The sequence below is a fragment of the Octopus bimaculoides genome, chromosome 7 (assembly GCF_046866305.1).
Source record: "Octopus bimaculoides isolate indiv1 chromosome 7, ASM4686630v1, whole genome shotgun sequence".
Classification (NCBI taxonomy): domain Eukaryota; kingdom Metazoa; phylum Mollusca; class Cephalopoda; order Octopoda; family Octopodidae; genus Octopus; species Octopus bimaculoides.
Window position 1 is genome coordinate 80,156,171 of NC_142934.1, and position 9,041 is coordinate 80,165,211.

The window sequence follows — 9,041 nt, forward strand, 5'->3', positions numbered from 1 at the left end:
GAAATTTAAATTATAAAAAAAATATGGTGTTAACTGTCAGATTAGACAAACCATGGCACTGTTAAGATTTTTCCTGGTAAGGGCAAAGAAATCTTAGCTACAAAATATTGAGTGATGTCCATGTTGATGTGACCTTTATGTGTAGTGAACTCACGCATTTTATTTCTATAATGTTCCTTACTATTTAGAGATTAAGGAAAGTTTTTATATATCTATAAACATAAATACCAAAGTAAATAAGAAAATGTTATAAGTAAACGTCCGGTATATGCAATTCAGGTAGCTTTAAATTAAAATAACTGTCTATATACTGTACATAATGTATAGACACCGTTGACAGGCCTGTTACAACGGTGTTCGTTCCGAGATAACATCTCTTATGGACGTGCAGTTTTAAAAACGCAATAAATATCGGTGCGACTTTTTATCGTCGTCCGATAGTTATTGCGATTTTAACACAACAAATTCAAAAAACATGTCTTAATATGAATATTGCAATAACTTCTTATCAACGGTGTATATAATTTAAGGATGATACATAGCTGGCTATTAATTTTAGTCTTTTTCCCTTTTATTTATTTCACTCATTTGACTGCAGCCATACTGGGGCACTGCTTTCAAGGACTTAGCCGAACAACTCAACTGTAGTAATGTTTATTTTCAAGACTTGCGCGTATTTTATCGTTTAATTTTGCCAAACCGCTAAGTTACGGCAATGTAAACAAATCAACAACAGTTGTCAAGCTGTGTTTGGAAACAAACACAAGTATACACACACACATGCGCTCACACACATCATATATATACATACATACACATATATATATATATATATATATATATATATATATATATATATATATATATATATATATATATATATATATATATGCATACATATCTGCGTATACGACGGGCTTCTTTCAGTTTTCATCTACCACATCCACACACAAGGCTTTGGTCAGCCTGATGCTACAGTAAAAAGCACTCGCGCAAGGTGTCATGCACTGGGATGAATCCAGGACTATTTGTTATGGAAGAAAATATCTTACCATGCGACCGATTTTTATAATGGTGCCAATTTTTTTGATGTTATCTTCATCTTGGATGCTTTGTTCAGTCTACATTTCGATCAGTATGAGTTGTAGTCGTGTTATTTGAACAACAGACGCATTTGTTAAAAAATACTTTTAGTCTCAGGTTCTCTCTTTGGCATTGCTTAGGAATATTACATGAACATCAAATATTATGATGAAAGAGATTTGGCTGCTAATAGTAGTAGGTCGGGTCACTGCGTAAAAGTTCCCTCGCTTGCTCGTAGATACGCATCATGAAATGATGGGTGTTTATAACTGCTTCCATAATTGTTGATAAGCGGGAAAATGAAAGCAACACGCTAGGAAATTTTCCGTTCCTTGGGATTCGATTCTGCGTTGCTTATTATTTGCAGCTGTTAATAAACTGAGATCGATACTATATTCATAAATATTATATTCTTTCGAAAATCACGTGGGAAGAAACATACAGGCAGGTTAAACATTTCCTAAATAGCAATTAAGATATATTTACTATTCAGAGTTCAAAATATAGGTTTCAAATTTTGACACAATTTCGTGGGAAAAGGGATTAATCGATTACGTCGCCCCTCCCGACTGGTATTTATTTCATCAGCAATACTCGACTGGTATTTATGTCATCAACACCGAAAGAATGATAGGCAAAGTCAACCTCAGTGGAATTTGAACTCAGATCATAAAGACGGACGGAATGCCGATAGGCAATTAGCCCGGCGTGTTGAGGATTCCGCAAGCTCACCGCCTATTCAGTATTTAAAATATTAAACTTGTATATTATTTCCACTGTGTACTTCTGAAACGTTTAAATTCTTGATAACCTATCAATATGCTTCGAGCTCTATGTTACGTAGGAGTACCTATCATTTTTCTAATTACAAACTTGTCACTTTAATTAGTGAGATAATTCTTCAAAAATGACCTCTCAACATATTAATCTACTGTATTATCTTCTTTCAATAACAAATCAAGACATAGGGCAAAGTAAAATTAACTCATGTTACTATAAAAAATATAAATTAATGAACAAGAAAAATATGTATAAATGTATATATTGCAAGAATCGAAGAGTCAAAGTTCCCACGCTAAGTCTTATTCAGTGAACTCAATCCAGGAAAAAGAACACGTAGTTGCCCTCTTTGAAGACACAAGGACTAACTCAAAGCAACACTGAAAGCCAGTGGAATTGAGTCTAAATCGTTTGAAATACAAACTGGAGATCGTACCAAGTGGCGGTGTTCCATCACAATTGGAAACAAAAACTTCGAAGCCACCAGAAGAGAATAGTGAAAACAAAATCAAACGACAGATGAGAAAGGCTTGACAAAATCAACCTCGTCCTCCACCAAAATTGCCATCAATGCCATCGACTGTTCTATGCCAGAATTGGTCTACACAGTCATCAACATCATCACCATATAGAAAACGTTTAGCAAAAAAGAAAATAAATTCTCGGAGAAGAGATAAAGCCGACGACGGCAGTGGCGACGACGACGTCAACGATGACGACTTTATTCAGAGCAGTCTTTGAAGCTTTACTGACCATTAAATAAAACACAGGGCGTTAGCTACTCAAGAGACATGATTTTGCTTTCGGTCAATGTCAGAGATCCTACAAATGAATCAATTCTTAACAAAAAATGTACAAATAAATGAATAAACTGAGTAGATAAACGTAAAGAACAATGAAAATATCGACAGATGCATCTGCAGTCTGTAAGATGGTCAGAAAACTGTGTCAAATGTCTCAAATAAAGAATATATAAATTAGGTTAAGAGGTAAATAAAAAAAAAGATAATAATAATAATAATAATAATAATAATAATAATAATAATAATAATAATCGAATGTAGGGTCTATCATAGTGGGCGCATTAGGTATGGTAAAGATAGTAATTTTACAAAGACATTAGTATTTGCAACTAAAATGTCTTATGCATTCCATGTGATTATTACTATTTTGAAATATTATGCATATTAGAGAGACAAGGTAAAATATAATACAGTGAACTTTATAAACCAGCTATTTCTCCAAAAATAACACATACGGTATATATATTTTAAATACAAACGTTATATAATTGAACTTTTGATACATGTCAAATGAAAAGAAATTGTTCCAATAGATCTAACATTTAAGGCGGTGACCTGGCGGAAACGTTAGCGCGCCGGGCGAAATGCTTAGCGTATTTCATCTGCTGTTACGTTCTGAGTTCAAATTCCGCCGAGGTCGACTTTGCCTTTCATCTTTTCGGGATTGATAAATTAAGTACCAGTTACGCACTGGGGAACGATGCAATTGACTTAATCCGTTTGTCTGTGCTTGTTTGTCCCCTCTATATTTAGCCATTTGTGGGCCATAAAGAAATAAGAAACGTTAGCACGCCATTCGAAATTCTTAGCGGTATTTCGTCTGTCGCTACGCCCTGAGTTCAAATTCCGCTGAGGTCGACTTTGCCTTTCATCCTTACGGGGTCGATTAAATAAGTACTACTTACGCAATGGGGTCGATATAATCGACTTAATATGTTTGTCCTTGTTTGTCCCCTCTGTGTGTAGCCCCTTGTGGGTAGTAAAGACATAAGAAACGTTAGCACGCCGGGCGAAATGCTTAGGATTATTTCGTCCGTCTTTACGTTCTGAGTTCAAATTCCGCCGATGTCGACTTTGCCTTTCATCGTTTCGGGGTCGACAAATTTCGTTCGTGATGACGGACGAAATACCATGTTCTACTTTAATAACCTAATGGTGGAGATTTAGGCACAAAGCCACCAGTTTTGACAAAAAGAGATTAATCGATACCATCGGACCGAGTACTAAACTGGTATTTTATATCATCGAAACCGAAATTATTACTGCATATAACAAAATATTGCACATATAAAACGATTACGAATGCTAACATAAAATGCAGACTCTACAATTGTTACAATAAGATTAACCACATCATTTTCGGCTACCCGGTACTTTGCACTCCCGAGTATGTTAAAAGATTTAGTTGAATTGGCATTTGGGCCTGCTGCACGATAAGCCGACAAGTCACATGAAAGCAGTTCAGAAATGTTATAAATATGTTCCAGAGTTGGTACATAACAAATGGCTTCTCTTCGATCATTTGGATATACACGATCAAACCGAGAGTTACATCCGTCCATATACGAGGGGGTGCTGAAAGGTTCTTGGCTTTAAGCGTATCACAAAAGGCCTGGTTAGATGTCCATTTCCCGAAATCTTTTACAGGGCTTAGAAAAACTGAAGTGCGTGAATTTGAGAGGAGTATATGTTGAATAAAATCATAATTAACTGATCCTCCTGTATTTTCTTTTAACCAAATGAACGAACTTGTCAGTACTCCCTCGCATAATTATCAAAGAGTTTAAGGAAAATATTTGTACTGTGAGAGATATACAAGACTATTCTAACCAAAAGAGAAAGATACAAGTGAGGCTGCGAATGTACGACATTCGAACATGTATAATATGATGTGTAGGTGGAAAATTATTACTAATAATATGAAGCGTAAGTGGAGAAATATTACTAATAATATTTGGCACTATAAGCATGATAAAATACTTAGACCCTATGACGGTTCTCGATATTGAATACAATCCAGATTATAGTTGCACTAGGAAAAACTCACATCCTATGTGAGACACTTCCTATTCAATAACATAACTAATGAAAAGTACAGCAATAAACGGTAACGATAAATTAGTAGGAAAGAATCTACTAAATTGATTTCAACCATATATGGCAAAACTGCCATTAGATTAACCAGAATCCCTAAAGTATATGACATGCGTTTTTGTATGTGTGTGTGTGTGTGTTTGTGTATATTATACACGCACAAACACATACACATAAACATACATGTTTTTAAATATGTTTATAATAGTATATGAATATTTCGGTTAGGCATAGCGACGCTAATAATCTGCTGTTATAGATCGATATATATATGCTTCAGAAAGAAGCGTTCGTCGAGTACAGAGCGTCATAAAAATAAAAAATAAAAATAAGATAAAGGAAAAAGAAATTATCTAATGAACTTTATACACGCGTACACGTCACACACACACAAACACATATATGTGTTTACGTACACACACACACACACACACACACACACCCACACACACACACACACACACCCACACACACACACATATATATCTGTGTGTGTATATTTGGATGTATACGGAGATTCTGGAATCAAATATTACGGATAAATATACAAATAAGGCTCCGTATGAGTTAAGAAAAATTATAGAATGAATAGCAATATCCTTATATCTTACAGACGCAATGCTTTACCAATGAAACAACGATATTCCAAATTGAATAGCTTTTCTGAAACTGAATATTTAAAGATAAATGCGTCTGCGTAGTGAAGGTGTTTCAGCATATTTCACTGTGATTCAAACGCTCGAAAATATATTGATTCCTCCATGAAACTGCCCATTATCTTCGTGCAGTATTCTTAGGATGGCCGTCGTGGTTGTGTCCTCACCCACCTACCTCCTCCATGTCAGAAGTAACCAACATTCCACTTTCCTTCTAGATTTACAGGCGTGACCAAAAGCTAAACTAGCTGCCTTCAGTTCGATTTTCGTGTTTAACTTCACCTATGGACATAAATATTGGGTAGTGACCGAAAAGAACGATCGCAAATATAAGCACCCGAAACGAGGATTCTCCCAAAGGTACTCTGAAGTAATATTACTCGACAAGGTGCGTATATCGGAGATCAGGAAGTCTCTCGAGATGAAGCTGCTACTTTCCTATATTGCGGCACAATCGCAAGCCGGATATATCAAGTCAAGCTATCCGGCGCTAAATCTTGGCTTAGAACAAAAGCGATATAGTTGGATAACATCATAAGCTCAGTTGGTCAAGCTTGGAAATCCAACAGGAAATTGTAAAAAAAAAAAAAAAACCCATTAATTCGTAAGATTAAAAATATATTCTGCACTAATTTTTCTGCCAAATTAAAAGTAAATAAAAGAATTCACTCTATTTCATATTAAGTGAACACTGATTGTCTTAACAGGTGCATACAAGCTAATATAATGAAGATGTAACTAATAGGCATGGCTGTGATAGGTGCAGGCGTGACTGTGTGGTAAGAAACATGCTTCCTAACCACATGGGTCCGGGTTCAGTCTCATTCCGTGGCACCATGGGCAAGTGTATTCCAATATAGCTTCGAGCCGACTAGAATCTTGTGAGTGGATTTGATAGACAGAAACTGAAAGAAGCCCGTCGTATATATATATGTATATATATGTATACAAATTTAGTAAATGGAGTAAAACGCATATGTTAAATGAATTCTTTTATTTCCAACATATGTTTCGAAGATTACAAATTGTATCTTCCAAAGTAATAGGTTTTACTCCATTTACTAAATTTGTATATTTACTCAATTACTCAAAATAACAAGGAGTTTCTACCTCATAAACAGGAGTTACACCACAGTCGTTTTGTGATCTTTGTTACCCTGGTATCTATTAACCGGTTTATTTTGTCGGAGTTAATTATTAACTTAGAGAGTGTGTCTGCGTGATTTGTGCCCCACCTGCCATCGTTTGACAGCCGATGTTGGTGTGTTTATGTCCCCGTAACTTAGCAAAAGATACCGATAGAATAAGTACGAAGCTTACGAAGAATAAGTCCTGGGGCCGATTTCTTCGACTAGAATCCTTTAACGCGGAGCTCTATCTATCTATCCATCTATCTATCTATCTATCTATCTATCTATCTATCTATCTATCTATCTACCTATCTATCTATCTATCTATCTATCTATCTATCTATCTATCTATCTATCTATATATATATCTATCTATCCATCTATCTATCTATCTATCTACCTACCTATCTATCTATCTATCTATCTATCTATCTATCTATCTATCTATCTATCTATCTATCTATCTATCTACCTACCTACCTACCAACATACATGCATACATACATATACGTCTGTGTCGGGGCAGGTGTGCTATGTGTACGCGAGTATATGCATTCCCATAAGTACATACGCATATCCATATACACTGAGATCTATATAGGCATATAAATATAAACATTTTTGTTTATTATGATACATTTTGCGTCGATGAATATTATGAATTATGGAAAAATCTACATTAATTAAACTTAGCTATTTCTCTGATAACCGCAACAATTTGCCATGCACTTTTCTTTCTCTCTGTAAGAGTTCGTTAGATTGTAATGGTATGGAAATTTCATTGCAATATTCGATGATACACGACGATGCAATTAAGACAAAACATTTGTAATTGTTCATTTGTATACAATTATAACTTGCAAAAACTTCCGCTTTATTCCACAACTTTCCTATGTCTCACTACTCTCTAAACACAACTGCAAACTAATTTTTTTTTCCACTCCTTGTATAACTTTTATAGCCTGTAACCTTAGCAAGGAAGTTATTCTGTAGTTCTTTTATAATAAGCACCATTCACAACCTTCAACGAAGTTGTATTCTGTGTATCATTATTATTGTTATTGTTATTATTATTATTATTATTATTATTATTATTATTATTATTATTATTATTATTATTGTCGTTATACATTGTTGGAAGAGCTGAAGGCTTTAAAAAAACCATTGGTTATTGTCTATTCAGTGAAAATAATGGATAGTTTGTGTGAAACAATATTTATTAAAATATTACAAATACATATTAGGAAAACAACAACTACAGCAGCAGTAGCAGCAGCAGCAGCAGCAACAACAACAACAACAAAAATAATGGAAACAACTTGGAAGGAATATTTATGATGCTGTGTGCGAGTTTTATTTAATTTGTTTCACTGGATTTTTCAGCAAACTAAAACTGCAGCAGTGGCAATGTTGTCGCTGCTGTTGTCGTCACTGCTGCTACTGTGTGTGATGATAATGATGATAATGACGATTATGACGATGACGACGATGATCATTACGATGAATAATAATAATAATAATAATAATAATAATAATAATAATAATAATAATAATAATAATAATAATAATAATAATGATAATAATAATAATAATAATAATAATAATAATAATAATAATAATAATAATAATAATAATAATAATTGCACTACTGGGTACTGCACACATCCTACGCAAATCACTTTCAATACAGTAAACATAAGAGCACCACAGCAAACCACAGCACATACCCAAGGCGCACAGAGCTGCGCTCGGTAGTGAAGTGAAAGCACGTTATAAAAATAAAACTACTGAACAATAATAATAATAGTAATGATGATGATGATGATGGTGATGATAATAATTCTTTCCAATGGAGGATGCGGGTGCTGACAGCAAATAGAGTGCCTGGTCATTGGAATGCGCCCCATCCACAGAAAGCGAAAGAGTAAGAGTATGACCAATATGACCAAGGAAGCTATTCAAACGCATGGTTGGGAAGTGCTACAACACCCGCTGTACTCTCCTGATTTGGCACCAACAGATATCCACCTCTTTCGGTCTCTTTCAAATGAATACATTATTGATTAATTACGCCTTACGATAATTGACCCATGACATGACTAAATTAATTTTCTTCCTCTTACAGTCTCTAAGTACAGTTTTCTCTACCAGGAGTTGGTCCTTCGTACCTCTGCACTTATGCTTGCAACTCTTCTGCACATGTTGCATGACTCCATTTTCCCCCCAGATGTCCGTACATTGACTCTGCGACTATTCTAGTCAGAAATTTCTATAGAAGTGGCAGGCTGGCTATCGGTCTGTAATTGTCTACCGTATTGCATTTTTCGCTGTTTTTCAAGCACATCATTATCCTACCCAATGTCAACCAATCTGGTGTTACTTGGTCGGCATTTAACAAGGTGTTGTGTTGTGCAGCTATTCGTGCATAGCATTCACTGAATCTTTTGATACAGTAGCCTTGAACTCCACCTGGTCCCGGGGCCTTCCAGTTGCCC